The sequence below is a fragment of the Entelurus aequoreus genome, linkage group LG24 (assembly GCF_033978785.1).
Source record: "Entelurus aequoreus isolate RoL-2023_Sb linkage group LG24, RoL_Eaeq_v1.1, whole genome shotgun sequence".
Taxonomy (NCBI): Eukaryota; Metazoa; Chordata; class Actinopteri; order Syngnathiformes; family Syngnathidae; genus Entelurus; species Entelurus aequoreus.
In genome coordinates, this window is record NC_084754.1 from 8,674,313 (window position 1) to 8,690,782 (window position 16,470).

General features: G+C 36.5%; 1 protein-coding gene across 2 annotated transcripts in view; it reads left to right on the forward strand.

The window, feature by feature from the left end:
* The window catches only part of cdh13 (cadherin 13, H-cadherin (heart)), a 909,098-nt gene that overhangs the window by 820,657 nt on the left and 71,971 nt on the right, over positions 1-16,470 (forward strand). The gene's annotated exons all lie outside the window — the stretch shown is intronic.

The window sequence follows — 16,470 nt, forward strand, 5'->3', positions numbered from 1 at the left end:
CATTTAGTGATCAATTGTACGGAGTATGTACTTCACTGTGCAACCCACTAATAAAAGTCTCAGTCAATCAATCAAAAACTCGGCCGGGGTTTGAACTCACGACCTACCGATCTACCGGACACTCTAACCACAAGGCCACTGAGCAGGCTATTGATAGGATGTTGATGTATGTTGTTTGTTGACGACCTGGAACTTTCTTTCCTACTGGTTTTCCTGTTAACATCAGTTTTTTCTAATGATATGTCCGAGGAATTTCAGCTGCCTATTTCGAATCTTTGCAATTAGAGATCTTCTTGTTTTTGCCTTTGCCAATACCTCTTCATTACTTTTCTTTTCAGTCCATGATATGCGGGGTATATTTTTCTGAAGAACCACATCTCAGTTTTAACAATTGAAATGTTTTAACACATTTGAAGGGACACAAAAGTACCATACCATACCATACCAACTTTATTTATAAAACCCTTTAAAAACAACCACAGTTGAAAAACAAAGGGCTGACCAGTACCACAGTACCACAGATTGGTACTGTTGATAACCGATATCGATTTCCAGGTACAGGGAATTGGTGCCTATTCAAATGCGCAAGGTACTCATCCCTAGTCACGATACCTGTGATGAATTGGGTACCAGTCCAGGATGTGCCTCAGATAGGGATGATGTTTGATAAGAAATTATCGAGTTCGAGTCTATTATCGAATCCTCTTATCGAACCGATTCCTTATCGATTCTCTTATCGAGTCCAGATAGGTTGTTGTATATGGAAAAAAACACACAATATTTGGTTTAACAAAAGCTCACTTTTATTATATAAGAAAAAAATAAAATCTAATAAATAAATAAATATTGACTGTTACCCACCTAAAAAAATAAAATAAAATAAATAAATATTGACTGTTGTTACCCAAAGTATATTAAGTGGGATTTTTCAGAAAAACAAATATATAAGGTAACACAAAAACAACCTGTCTCTGTGATCACTATAGGTGTATAAATAATACTAGTGTTAAATAAAATCAGTCCCTTGGGCACAAAACTGGAAATAATACAGCTCTCCAAAAAGTGCACTTCTGCTGCTATTTGACATAACTGTTTGTTATGATGCTTTGACATTTTTGCACTTTATTTCTTTGTTGAAAGAAAATTCTATGAAGAGAAAAGTTGTTTGCAAATGTGGTTACAATGCTAAAAAATGAAAAGTTAAAGCTAAAAAAAGAAATACACTTTATTGAGTTAACATTATTTCTTTATAGGGGGAAAGATGTTATGAGCTAGGGAATATAACAACTACACTACCCAGCATGCAACGGGAGTGACGAGCATGCGCGGTAGCCCCGAAAAGTGTTGTTGCATGTCGTCACCCGTGAAAGTAAAGGTCAAGAACTCAGCCAACACGCCTCGTCTGCATTATTTATAATTAGACAGACAACACATATACAGTGTGATTTTGTTTTGTTTACAAGGAAAGAAAAACAAAAGTTGAAAAAGGGAGATATGTTGTATATATATGTATGTGCTGCGGTTGCTATAAGAACGTTGCGACAGCTGCCGTAAAGGAGGTGCGTTGCTATGTTTCCGGTTGGTCGTAAAAGTGTTCTTCATGTGTTTGTAGTCTGCTCAAATCTCCCAGTAAAGTTATTCATTGGATTATACCTTTTGTTTTGAACTTTATTACACCTTGGAGCACTTTTTCCCGTCCATTTTTTTCCTGCTTTCGCTATCTGCGCTTAATGACCGAGCTACGTGACTGATTTCTTGTGATGTCACACGGAGCATTTCTGGTCGGGACGGGATTCGTTCCGAGGGGTTCGAATATAGAACCAACTCTTTTTCTTTACTATAGTGGTCTCGATAACGGGTACCGGTTTTTTATAAAGGGATTCGAGTCCGAGGACTCGGTTCTTTTCTTATCGAACAACCGGGAAAACCGGTTTCGAGTATCATCCCTAGCCTCAGATAGGCTCCAAAGTACACCAACGACCCTAAAGACGACAAGCAGTATAGAACATGCATGGATAGACGGATGAATGCATGAAAAATGTGAAACCAACCAGATTTGTTGTCAATTGTGGTCTTTTTTTTAGGATAGTGAAATCCTGGATGTGTTTACTTACCTCCTACTTGTCCTCAGGGTCACATTGACTCCATTTTCTATATCTCGGCCGTGTCAATGCCTTTCCAAAGACAGACACTGAGGCGAGCAGGTTAACTACCTTTCTAAAATGTGTTCTTGGCCAGCCAATCAATTATGACCCTGTGTAGCAGCAGGCAAGGGTGACGCCATCATGAGGGGGAGAGAACCAAGGCATCTTGACCCAGGATAATGGCACTGTAATGAGACACGCTCTGGAAAGCGCAGAAGCTCCCAACTGGATGCTGTCTTACCTCCCCTGTCTTACTGCGCTGCTTCATTAAACCTAAATATACACCGTCTCTTCAGCACCGCCTCCAAACTTTGGCCTCCCACTTAATCTCCTCCACCGACTATCTTTGTCCTTCATTTCTCAACAAGAATGATGGTACATCTGCACCACGCTCATGTCCAGTGCTGCCAGGAGAGAACAATCTCCTCGTGATACCAGCTGCTATGTGGATGGATCATAATCCTGACTCATCCACCAGTCTCATGTTTTCACCGCACCTGGCAAGCATCAAGCAAAAAGGCTCTACCCAGGATATCTTCAGCATGACATACACTTGTAAAGAACATGATGTAATGGCTGTCTTGAGTTTCCAATAATTTCTACAACTCTTATTTTTTTTGTGATAGAGTGATTGGAGCACATACTTGTTGGTCACAATAAACATTCATGAAGTGTGTTTCTTTTAAGAATTTATTATGGGTCTACTGAAAATGTGAGCAAATCTGCTGGGTCAAAAGTATACATACAGCAATGTTAATATTTGCTTACATGTCCCTTGGCAAGTTTCACTGCAATAAGGCACTTTTGGTAGCCATCCACAAGCTTCTGGTTGAATTGTTGACCACTCCTCTTGACAAAATTGGTGCAGTTCAGCTAAATTTGTTGGTTGTCTGACATGGACTTGTTTCTTTAGCATTGTGCACACGTTTAAGTCAGGACTTTGGGAAGGCCGTTCTAAAACCTTAATTCTAGCCTGATTTAGCCATTCTTTTACCACTTTTGACGTGTGTTTGGGGTCATTGTCCTGTTGGAACACCCAACTGCGCCCAAGACCCAACCTCCGGGCTGATGATTTTACCATGAATTGATTAACGTGGACCCCGACTTAAACAAATTGAAAAACGTATTCGGGTGTTACCATTTAGTGGTCAATTTTACGGAATACGTACTGTACTGTGCAATCTACTAATAACAGTTTCAATCAATCAATCAATCAATGATTTTAGGTTGTCCTGAAGAATTTGGAGGTAATCCTCCTTTTTCATTGTCCCAGTTACTCTCTGTAAAGCACCAGTTCCATTGGCAGCACATTAGGCTCAGAGCATAATACTACCACCACCATGCTTGACAGTAGGAATTGTGTTCCTGGGATTACAGGCCTCACCTTTTCTCCTCCAAACATATTGCTGGGTATTGTGGCCAAACAGCTACATTTTTGTTTCATCTGACATCACATGGACAAAGACCTTCTGGTGGAAAGTTCTGTGGTCAGATTTGGTCACATTTTCAGTAGACCCATAATAAAACACTCAACTGCGCCCAAGACCCAACCTCCGAGCTGATGATTTTAGGTTGTCCTGAAGAATTTGGAGGTAATCCTCCTTTTTCATTGTCCCATTTACTTTATGTAAAGCACCAGTTCCATTGGCAGCAAAACAGGCCCAGAGCATAAAACTACCACCACCATGTTTGACGGTAGGCATGGTGTTCCTGGGATTAAAGGCCTCATCTTTTCTCCTCCAAACATATTGCTGGGTATTGTGGCCAAACAGCTCAATTTTTGTTTCATCTGACAACAGAACTTTCCTCCAGAAGGTCTTATCTTTGTCCATGTGATGCCAAAAGCGCATTATTGCAGTGAAACTTGCCAAGGGACATGTAACCAAATATTAACATTGCTGTACGTATACTTTTGACGCAGCAGATTTGGTCACATTTTCAGTAGACCCATAATAAATTCATTAAAAAAAAAAAAACTTCATGAATGTTTTTTGTGACCAACAAGTATGTGCTCCAATCACTCTTTCACAAAAAAAATAACAATTATTGGAAACGCAAGGCAGCAATGACATTATGTTGTTTACAAGTGTATGTAAACTTTTGACCACCACTGTATGTTCTTATTCAGGCAGCTACTGATGGTAAAGTACATTAAAAAAAAAGCGATGAAATGTGTAAAAAAAAAAAAAAAAAAAAAAGACTCTCTGAGGATCTCTCTGCACAGATGATGTAAAGGCTAGTTTTGATGACACAGATCAAAATGAACTGAGAGCGAGAGAAAGATGACTGGAATCAGAAGATGGCATCAAGCAAAGACTGCTTGATAGGGGTTGCGTCTACATTTATTATTAACGAGACACGCTGCCATTACAGTGACGTGTAAAATCTGTCAGAGTTAAGACATGCTCCATGTGTGGCTGCATGTGTTGTGGTGCCATATGATCTGTTGATAGGGTGCTCACACCATTCCAAGCTGCTACCAATCAACACGAGGATAGAATCATCATCGAGGCAAAACAATACATTTTCCTCTTGCTTGCGACCTTATTCACTCACGTCCTACAACATTAGTTATTATTTTAAAAAAAGAGATGGTTTTGCCCCTCTGGTGTAGATAAAAAAATAACTGATGGATGAACCGATTAACAATAAAATAAACATACATCACAAACGGATAAACTACAGTAAGACTGTCTTTGCCTAAGAATTGTCATAGTCAAGTCTGATTTGTTAGATTTTGCCCACAATCGACGATAGGATTGGTGCTGAATTATGTCAATATTACTCGGTATCGATTGACGTAAAATCCAATTGTGTCATATTTTGATACCTTTCGTTGCTCCTGACGTAACGATCGATTGCAGAGTAAAAACTCGGCGAGGAAACAAGCACTCAAGCAGCAATAGGAAAACTGCTTTGAGGTAATGGTACAATTTTCAATGCCAACAAAGTAAGTAAGTATGCTCGAACGTAAAGCAAGGCTTAAATTTTCCAAAATGCGATGCTAATTTACATTGGCTACACCATATACATGCTACTGATTAGCATTAGTGATTTTACATGGCGATTTCAATGCCTTCAAAGTGTGTAATAGGTGCAATACTTACAGTATAAACACATTGTAGGGTGCAACATGAAACTAGACTGGCACATTCAGTTTCATGAGAGGATACTTTATAGCTAAGCAACACATTGCCATCTAACGTCTTAGAATTGCAAAGTCTACTGTATAATAATTGCGAATGAGACTCAGAGATGTAATTAAAAGAAATAACAACTGGACAGGACCGGGATCATAATGAGCTCATTTTTAGATGTTGCCCAAAAACCATTTTATTAATAAAAAAAATAACATTTGTTAACACACAAAAAAGTGCAGAAATTTAGTTGCACTGAGTACCGATATCGATTCCCAGGTACCAGAGATCGGTAGTCTAAATGCAAAAGGTACCCATCCATATAGTCGACGAACAGTTGAATCAATAGTATTGTTTTTTCCTTTTTAAAAAAATAAAAAAATAAACCGATTGTAATTATATGTATACTGACTTGTCACAAGGTGTTACAGAGATTGGATGGTTTAGTGAGGTCAATCAATTTCTAGTTAGATTCATAATTTTCGGGAATGGATTTAAAAAAAAATACATTGTTTTGGGCCATTTTTTTAATAAGCAACTTTTGGATTAAAAAATAACATCGAACAACCAATATTGATATTGTCCATCCATTTTTTTTACCGCTCGTCCCTTTTATGGTCGCAGGCGAGCTGCAGCCTATCCCAGCTGCACATTTGGGCGGAAGGCAGGGTACACCCTGGACAAGTCGCCACCTCATCGCAGGACCAACACAGATAGACAGACAACCATTCAGACACTAGGGCCGTTTTTTTATTATTATTACTATTATTATTATTATTAATAATGTTGCTGTCATGATGCCCGGATCATGTTTTGTTTAAGTTGAGTATTTCCTTAGTTGTTTATTTAGTTCTGTTTCAGCTCCCTGGTTTGTTTCTTTGTTGCCATGGGTGCTGATTATTGTCACCTGCCTCTGATTTGTGGTAGTGCTCACCTGCTCTCGGTCACTAATCAGAAAGCTATTTATTCCTGCCTCTCGCTACACTGTGCCTGGTAGTTTTGTTTGGTTATGTTGGTTTTGTTTGGTTACGTTGGTTATCCTTACTTCCTGCTCCTGTTTTTGGCTAGTCTTTGGTTAAGCCTTTACCATAGTTCCCCTGCCATCTGTACCATTCTGTATTTTGGCATGATTATTAGAATACATATTTTTTCTTACCTGCACTCACTTTCCTGACGTCCATCTGCATCTTGGGGAAACGACCAGTGCATTACCATAACAGTTGCTTTTATAACATTTTGGGTTCCCTTTTTTAATTATTGTATTTATTAGGTAAAGTATGTCTTCTCAATTGCTTTGTACATTTGTATCAGTATTGTAAAGCTGGGATTGGTTTGGAGGTAGGTTGCTGTATTTTTTGGAATTATTTAACATTCTGTGATTTTCGTAAATACAATTTAAAAATATGTTTTTAATCAGCCAACACAAGGTTTTATATTCTAATTTATATACCAAATAATATATTACGAGAATTGTCTTGAATACAAAATCATCACCCCAAGAATTGGAATCAAATCCAATTGTGGGGTGCCCAAAGATTCCTAACTAAAAAAACACAGTTATGGATATTTTGAGTTAATATCTTCAGGATCTCATCAGTTTCACCAAGTGGGTGCTGTACAAGTGATGATCATAATCTGGTAGTTCATGTTTGGGGTCTGATTTGCCTGCAGTGTGATGATTGATTAAAGCAGCAGTAGACATATTAGGATACAAAAAATAATCAATAACTAGTGCTGAACACACCATGAGAGGATGTCCAGGCTGATTCACCAATACCATCGTTTCCATGGAAATGTCATGGATGAGCTTGTCATGGTGAACTGTACAATGAGTCGGCTTCACAGCCGGGAGTTTATGTTCGAATTTTGGCTCAGACTTCTGCATTTACGGTTTCTCCTCCCAAAAATGTGCATGTTGGGCTGAGCCGGCTGCAAAAAATTTAAGGGGGGTATCAAATTAATTCCGGTGCAGGGGGCTAACTTTGTCAACCTACAATGTATTTGCTTCAGGCTGATCAATGGCTCTGTGTCCACTCCAACAGTGCGGAGAAATCCCAAAATCCCAAAAAGAAACAAACAAAATGGTGTAGTGCTGTGTGCTCAAGCATGTATTGAAGAAGAGCATCAACAAGGGTTGTGGAACGCAGATAGCACCATAGAGGTGTGGGCGCCCATGACGCCGGGACTGATGTTGGGTTATTTGGAGACTCTGACTTATCCTCAAGGTCCACGGGCCAGATATGGGTCAACTACACTACCGTTCAAAAGTTTGGGGTCACATTGAAATGTCCTTATTTTTTAAGAAAAAGCACTGTACTTTTCAATGAAGATACTTTAAACTAGTCTTAACTTTAAAGAAATACACTCTATACATTGCTAATGTGGTAAATGACTATTCTAGCTGCAAATGTCTGGTTTTTGGTGCAATATCTACATAGGTGTATAGAGGCCCATTTCCAGCAACTATCACTCCAGTGTTCTAATGGTACAATGTGTTTGCTCATTGGCTCAGAAGGCTAACTGATGATTAGAAAACCCTTGTGCAATCATGTTCACACATCTGAAAACAGTTTAGCTCGTTACAGAAGCTACAAAACTGACCATCCTTTGAGCAGATTGAGTTTCTGGAGCATCACATTTGTGGGGTCAACTAAACGCTCAAAATGGCCAGAAAAAGAGAACTTTCATCTGAAACTCGACAGTCTATTCTTGTTCTTAGAAATGAAGGCTATTCCACAAAATTGTTTGGGTGACCCCAAACTTTTGAACGGTAGTGTATGCATGTGGCCGGCGGAAAACCGGAAGTAATGCATATAAATATGTCTTTACATTATAACATTTTCAATTAATTTGATGCCGCGCAATATTGAACAGCAAATATTTTTTGTTACCTGATCGTTTTTGTAGAAAATGTGTATTGCATTATTTGCCATTATTTAAAGCTTTTTGGCCTCCATTTGTTGGATAAAAATTATATAAATAAAATATGAGAATAAAACAATAAAGGAATGTGAATTGAATCAGTGAATTATATTTATATAGCGCTTTTCTCTAGTGACTCAAAGCGCTTTACATAGTGAAACTCAATATCTAAGTTACATTTAAACCAGTGTGGGTGGCACTGGGAGCAGGTGGGTAAAGTGTCTTGCCCAAGGACACAACGGAAGTGACTAGGATGGCGGAAGCGGGGATCGAACCTGCAACCCTCAAGTTGCTGGCACGGCCGCTCTACCAACCGAGCTATACCGCTGATGCAGGGGCACTTATGTACAGTATGGTCGTCATTAACCCATTTCATGCAGAGACCATGCAAAGACCAAATTGTACGAAAACGGAAACCATTTTTTCCTATAAATGGTAAATGGGTTATACTTGTATAACGTTTTTCTACCTTCAAGATACTCAAAGCACTTTGACACTATTTCCACATTCACCCATTCACACACACATCCACACACTGATGGCGGGAGCTGCCATGCAAGGCCCTAACCACCACCCATCAGGAGCAGGAGTGAAGTGTCTTGCTCAAGGACACAACGGACGTGACTAGGTTGGTAGAAGCTGGGGATCGAACCAGGAACCCTCAGGTTGCTGGCACGGCCACTCTCCCAACTCCGCCACGCCGTTCATAAGAAATAATGTGAATGGAATGGAAAAGAAGATTAGACAAACAACATTGGCCAGGGTTACTGAACTGAAATGCTTCTCTCCTTCGGCTGCTGCCCCCGCGACACGATCTCGGATAAGCGGAAGAAGACGGATGGATGAATTACTTTAGTACAAATATGTGTTTTGCGTGAATAAAAACGTGTTAAAAAGTGTTCCCTACACCCCAAAATAGTAACACAAAGCATATTAATATGCAGAAATCCATTTAAAAATGCATACAAATGATGAATGAATCATCATGAATAAAGTACTCGATTCCGCGTAATGCAACAAATCAGTTTGCGCAATGTTGGGCCGTACAATTACCAATTCATATACGAAAACCCGAAAATCTCACAAAAAGTGGGGTATACGAAAACGAAGGGACCCCTGTAACGTGATGAGAGTTTTATACATCCTGAACACTTACAACAGGCTCTCTGACAACAACCATAACTCAAATTTAAAGAAATAAAAACAAGTTTGACTCCTTATTGTAGTTGTTCGTACATGTGAGTGTAGTACGCGAGGATCAACTGAGTCCTCCTAAACCTAAATCCTCCTAAGACTTTTCAATAACACTTTAGTATGTGGAACATATTCACCATTAATTAGTTGCTTATTAACATGCGAATTAGTAACATATTGGCTCTTAATTAGTCATTATTAAGTACTTATTAATGCCTTATTCTGCATGGCCTTATTATACAACCAGTAAGCCATTAACTAAGAGTCTTCCCTCAATAACCTTAGAATTATTGCTTATTAGTACTAAGTAAGGAAGTTGTTGTATATGATTCTCCCTTTAATACCACTTAATGAATATGGTCTGTTCTTACATAACAAAACACAAAACTACAATAACCCTAATCCTAAAGTCTTTGTTACTTAGAATATGTTCCCCTAGTGTCCAAATAACTCTGAATCAAGTCTTTGTTACTTAGAATACATTCCCCTAGTGTCCAAATAACTCTGAATTAAGTCTTTGTTACTTAGAATACATTCCCCTAGTGTCCAAATAACTCTGAATTAAGTCTTTGTTACTTAGAACAGTGTTTTTCAACCACTGTGCCGATACAGTCTGGTGTGCCGTGGTAGATTATCTAATTTCACCTATTTGGGTTAAAAATATTTTATGCAAACCAGTAATTATAGTCTGCAAATTATGTGTTGTAGTTGAGAGGTCGGTGCTGTCGAGAGCTCGGCAGGGTAACCGTTTAATACTCTTCCATATCAGTAAGTGGCAGCCGGTAGCTAATTGCTTTGTAGATGTCGGGAACAGCGGGAGGCAGTGTGCAGGTAAAAAGGTATCTAATGCTTAAACCAAAAATAAACAAAATGCGAGTGCCCCTAAGAAAAGGTGTTGAAGCTTAGGGAAGGCTATGTGGAACGAAACTAAAACTGAACTGGCTACAAAGTAAACAAAAACAGAATGCTGGACGACAGCAAAGACTTACTGTGGAGCAAAGACGATGTCCATGAAGTACATCCGTACATGACATGACAATCAACAATGTCCCCACAAAGAAAGATAAAAACAACTGAAATATCCTTGATTGCTAAAACAAAGCAGGTGCGGGAAATATCGCTCAAAGGAAGACATGAAACTGCTACAGGAAAATACCAACAAAGAGAAAAATCCACCAAAATAGGAGCGCAAGACGAGAACTAAAACACTACACAGGAAAACAGCAAACAACTCCAAATAAGTCACGGCGTGATGTGACAGGTGGTGACAGTACACCTACTTTGAGACAAGAGCTATATTGATGCATGCTTGGTTATGGTTTAAAGTCATATCCAACAATCGCGACAACAACTTTTTACTGTCAACTGAGTTTAGTTTTTTAATGATTTCTACTGGTGGCTTTTTTCAGTGCAAAAAATGTGCCTTGGCTCAAAAAAGGTTGAAAAACACTGACTTAGAATATGTTCCCCATACTAAAGTGTTACCGACTTTTTTCCTAATAAAGCCACATCACAATACTGTTGAAAGTTTTTTTTTTTTCCAAAATACAAACATCTTTTAATTATTCCGGAGTGGTGAAAACGGCAATAGGATTTGAGATGACAGACTGTCAATAATAGCAGACTAAAATAAGAAAATTACCCCAGAAAAGTACTTTGAGTTTCATGCCAGCGCAAAAAAAAAAAAAAATGCTTGCTTTTAAACACCATAACATTACCCCTCCTTTCTCCCATCACTCTTTATAATAACCAGCAATTTATAATTCAAACTCTATTCTGAAAGTAATTTGCCAGACTGGCGGCCATGCACCTGTCGCCAGCACGTCTTCCCTCCCCGTCGCCGTCTCTCTTAATGACAAGCCTCTGCTGTAATTGGCTTTGGCTGGATCCATTTACAGATCTGACCGGCCGATCAGATTAGCGCGGTGTCATGTGATAATGTTTGCCGCCGCTCGGAGGACACTGAAGGATGATGCTACAAAATGAAGCGGGTCGTCTCAGTCGGTGCGTCTCAACGGGGTGCGGTGCCAAACGGATGCTGAGACGCCGGAGAATTGAAGACTAACAATTTAAGAGTGTCCCTGGTGATTGCTCAAAAGATGACATTTGATCGCCGGAGGAATGAATGAATGGAGTGGGAATATGACTCATGAGGAACAAGAAGCATGTATTTTTAAATATCAATAGTTTGTGAGTCGTTCATGCAATTTAGTCCAGCATGGTTTTGTTTTATGTCTTCGGTAACACTTTAGTATGGGGAACATATTCACCATTAATTAGTTGCTTATTAACATGCAAATTAGTAACATATTGGCTCTTAATTAGTCATCATTAAGTACTTATTAATGCCTTATTCTGCATGGCCTTACCCTAACCCTAACCCTCTAACCCTAACCCTAACCAAATATCAATCAATCAATCAATGTTTACTTATATAGCCCTAAATCACGAGTGTCTCAAAGGGCTGCACAAGCCACAACGACATTCTCGGCTCAGATCCCACATCAGGGCAAGAAAAAACTCAACCCAATGGGAAGACAATGAGAAACCTTAGAGGGGACCGCAGATGTGGGGACCCCCCACCCCTGGGAGACCGGTGCAATAACTCTAAATTAAGACTTTGTTACTTACAATATGTTCCCCTAGTGTCCAAATAACTCTAAATTAAGTCTTTGTTACTGACAATATTTTCCCATATTGTCCAAATAACTCTAAATTAAGTCTTTGTTACTTACAATATTTTACCCTAGTGTCCAAATAACTCTAAATTAAGTCTTTGTTACTTAAATTATGTTCCCCTATAGTGTCCAAATAACTCCAAATTAAGTCTTTGTTACTGACAATATTTTCCCATAGTGTCCAAATAACTCTAAATTAAGTCTTTGTTACTTACAATATGTTCCCCTAGTGTCATAATAACTCAAAATTAAGTCTTTGTTACTTACAATATGTTCCCTTAGTGTCCAAATAACTCTTAATTAAGTCTTTGTTACTTAGAATATGTTCCCCTAGTGTCCAAATAACTCTTAATTATGTCTTTGTAACTTTGAATATGCTCCCCTAGTGTCCAAATAACTCAAAAGTAAGTCTTTGTTACTTAAAATATGTTCCCCTAGTGTCCAAATAACTCAAAAGTAAGTCTTTGTTACTTAAAATATGTTACCCTAGTGTCCAAATAACTTGAAATTAAGTCTTTGTTACTTACAATGTGTTACCCTAGTGTCCAAATAACTCTAAATTAAGTCTTTGTTACTTACAATATGTCCCCAAAATGTCCAAATAACTCTAAATTAAGTCTTTGTTACTTACAATATTTTCCCATAGTGTCCAAATAACTCTAAATTAAGTCTTTGTTACTTACAATATGTTCCCCTAGTGTCATAATAACTCTAAATTAAGTCTGTGTTACCTAGAATATGTTTCCCTAGTGTCCAAATAACTCTTAATTAAGTCTTTGTTACTTAGAATATGTTCCCCTAGTGTCCAAATAACTCTAAATTATGTCTTTGTTACTTACAATATGTTCCCCTAGTGTCCATATAACTCTTAAGTCTTTGTTACTGACAATATTTTCCCATAGTGTCCAAATAACTCTAAATTAAGTCTTTGTTACTTACAATATGTTCCCCTAGTGTCATAATAACTCTAAATTAAGTCTGTGTTACTTACAATATGTTCCCCTAGTGTCCAAATAACTCTTAAGTCTTTGTTACTTAGAATATGTTCCCCTAGTGTCCAAATAACTCTTAATTAAGTCTTTGTTACTTAGAATATGTTCCCCTAGTGTCCAAATGACTCTAAATTGAGTCTTTGTTACTTACAATATGTCCCCATAATGTCCAAATAACTCTTAATTAAGTCTTTGTTACTTACAATATGTTCCCCTAGTGTCCAAATAACTCTAAATTGAGTCTTTGTTACTTACAATATGTTCCCCTAGTGTCCAAATAACTCTAAATTGAGTCTTTGTTACTTACAATATGTTCCCCTAGTGTCCAAATAACTCGAAATTAAGTCTTTGTTACTTAAAATATGTTACCCTAGTGTCCAAATAACTCGAAATTAAGTCTTTGTTACTTACAGTATGTTACCCTAGTGTCCAAATAACTCTAAATTAACTCTTTGTTACTTACAATATGTCCCCATAATGTCCAAATAACTCTAAATTAAGTCTTTGTTACTTACAATATATTCCCCTAGTGTCCAAATAACTCTTAATTAAGTCTTTTTTACTTAGAATATGTTCCCCTAGTGTCCAAATAACTCTAAATTGAGTCTTTGTTACTTAGAATATGTTCACCTAGTGTCCAAATAACTCGAAATTAAGTCTTTGTTACTTACAATGTGTTCCCCTAGTTTCCAAATAACTCGAAATCAAGTCTTTGTTACTTACAATATGTTCCCCTAGTGTCCAAATAACTCTAAATTAAGTCTGTGTTACTTACAATATGTCCCCATAGTGTCCAAATAACTCTAATTTAAGTCTTTGTTACTTACAATATGTTCCCCTAGTGTCCAAATAAATCTAAATTAAGTCTTTGTTACTTACAATATGTTCCCCTAGTATCCAAATAACTCTTAATTAAGTCTTTGTAACTTAGAATATGTTGCCCATACTAAATTGTTACCGTGTCTTCTATCAATTAGTGTGTGTCTGGGACTGCATGTGTCCTGGTTAAAGACCTAAATTAAGGCATGTTTTTAGTGGTTTCCTGATATGAGAGTGGAAATCAAATGGTATATGTACTAGTTCTACCTTATTGGCGCTACTGGAAAATGTGCTTATGAAGGCAACTGGACAGTGGAGTCCCTGAACCACCTGTGGCCTCATTTATGAAGTTAGCATGGGTGAAATGTGCGTAAGTAACCTTCACATGTGGAAAAAGTTGCATATTTTCATGCACCCTTTCCACCATCTGTAGAGCACAGGGATTAACGACTGGTCTGTTGAGTTTGGGGAAGTCTTATTGCGTCAGCAAATTGGACAAAACTTGTCGAAAGGCGAAAAAAAAATCAGAGAAAAAGGCACACATGCTGAGGTGTTGAGACTCCTACTGCGCAGCAATATTGCGCCCTGATTTGTTGCCTGCAGGCGCCTGAAGGAAGTCTTCATACACAGAGGCATATTTGGCTTCATGTAAAAGTTCATAAATGGAAAATATCACAAACGGAGGGGTTCATAATTTGAGGTTTTACTGTACTCACCTAAAAAACACATGTACTATAAACTTAGACAAACTTTATTGATCCACAAGGGAATATATATATATATGTATATATATATATATATATATATATATATATATATATATATATATATATATATATATATATATATATATATATATATATATATATATATATATATATATATATATATATATATATATATATATATTTTTTTTTTTTTTTTTTTTTTTTCTGCAGCTGTTACATATACTGTAATATTGTACATGGTAATTGGGATTTGTTATATATTGCATATATTATATACAAAAATAATATAATAATATAACATATATTATATACTGTTTATATAATATGTAAATATTCAATATATGTTATATTTTATATTGCTACTACGGTACATTTTTAGTTTACTTTATACTAACTGCATTATCCTTTCTATCCTTACACTTTCCATCCTTTGTATCTGAGCTACTGTGTGGAACAATTTCCCTTGTGGATCAATAAAGTTTGTCTAAGTCTAATAAAACACAAAAACATAATTTTTTTACGATATATAAGTGTTCTTCTAATTCTGGATAGATTTTATATTTTTGTCAGTGCATACATATTAAAATATATAGTTGCATTAATGTAGTTATATTGTACATGTAGTTATAAAATGGTGGGTCATTGAAGTATTGTTTATCTTGATCATGTTTACTTTTTATAAAATTGTATTAATAGGTTGGGAAGGTGAGTCTTGGACTTTTTTTTTTTTTCATTTTATTTATTTATTGACTTTGTTTGTGGGCAAAAAATGAAAAGTATATATATATATATATATATATATATATATATATATATATATATATATATATATATATATATATATATATATATATATATATATATATATATAGTCGAGGTTTCTGTGGTTTATCCGTTATACAGTGCTCAATACCAGGGTAGAGCGGAATATACGTTAGGTCAGGGAAAAACACAGAGGCTATTTCATCCCTACAAGCCTGTTTCGCAGGTTTCCCCTAAAATCCCCTGAAGAGCAGGGAAGCCTACAAAACAGGCTTGTAAGGATAAAATAGCCTCTGTGTTTTTCCCGACCTAACTCATATAAATATATATATATATATATATATATATATATATATATATATATATATATATATATATATATATATATATATATATATATATATATATATATATATATATATATATATATATATATACTAAGCAACCGGGGGCAGGGTTAAGGGGGGGGGGGGTATATTTTTGCTAGAATTCACTGAAATCCAAGTATTTCTTATACATATATATATATCAATAAAATAAATACTTGACTTTCAGTGAATTCTAGCTATATATATGTATATATATATATATATATATATATATATATATATGTATATGTATATGTATTTTACTATATATATATATATATATATATATATATATATATATATATATATATATATATATATATATATATATATATATATATATATATATATATATATATATATATATATATAATAAATAAAAGAAATACTTGAATTTCAGTGTTCATTTATTTACACATATACACACACATAACACTCCTCTCTACTCATTGTTGTATTGAAAGTGCAATGCTTTGCAGCCAGTAGCACAGCCTTTGAAGGAGCGTAGGTATGGGCAGTGTAATATTCTGGGTTGGAGTCAATAACCAGGCGAGGTGACGAAGTTACGTCTCTTTACTTCATACTTCAGAACCGACTCCCACACTTGCCGTCAGGGTGCGCAATACAACGTAAACCGTTGGCCAACCAAAAAGCAACCACAGAACACTATACCCATCATTCACCAGGAGATGGCAACAAACAACTTAGATCACTCTATTACAGGCA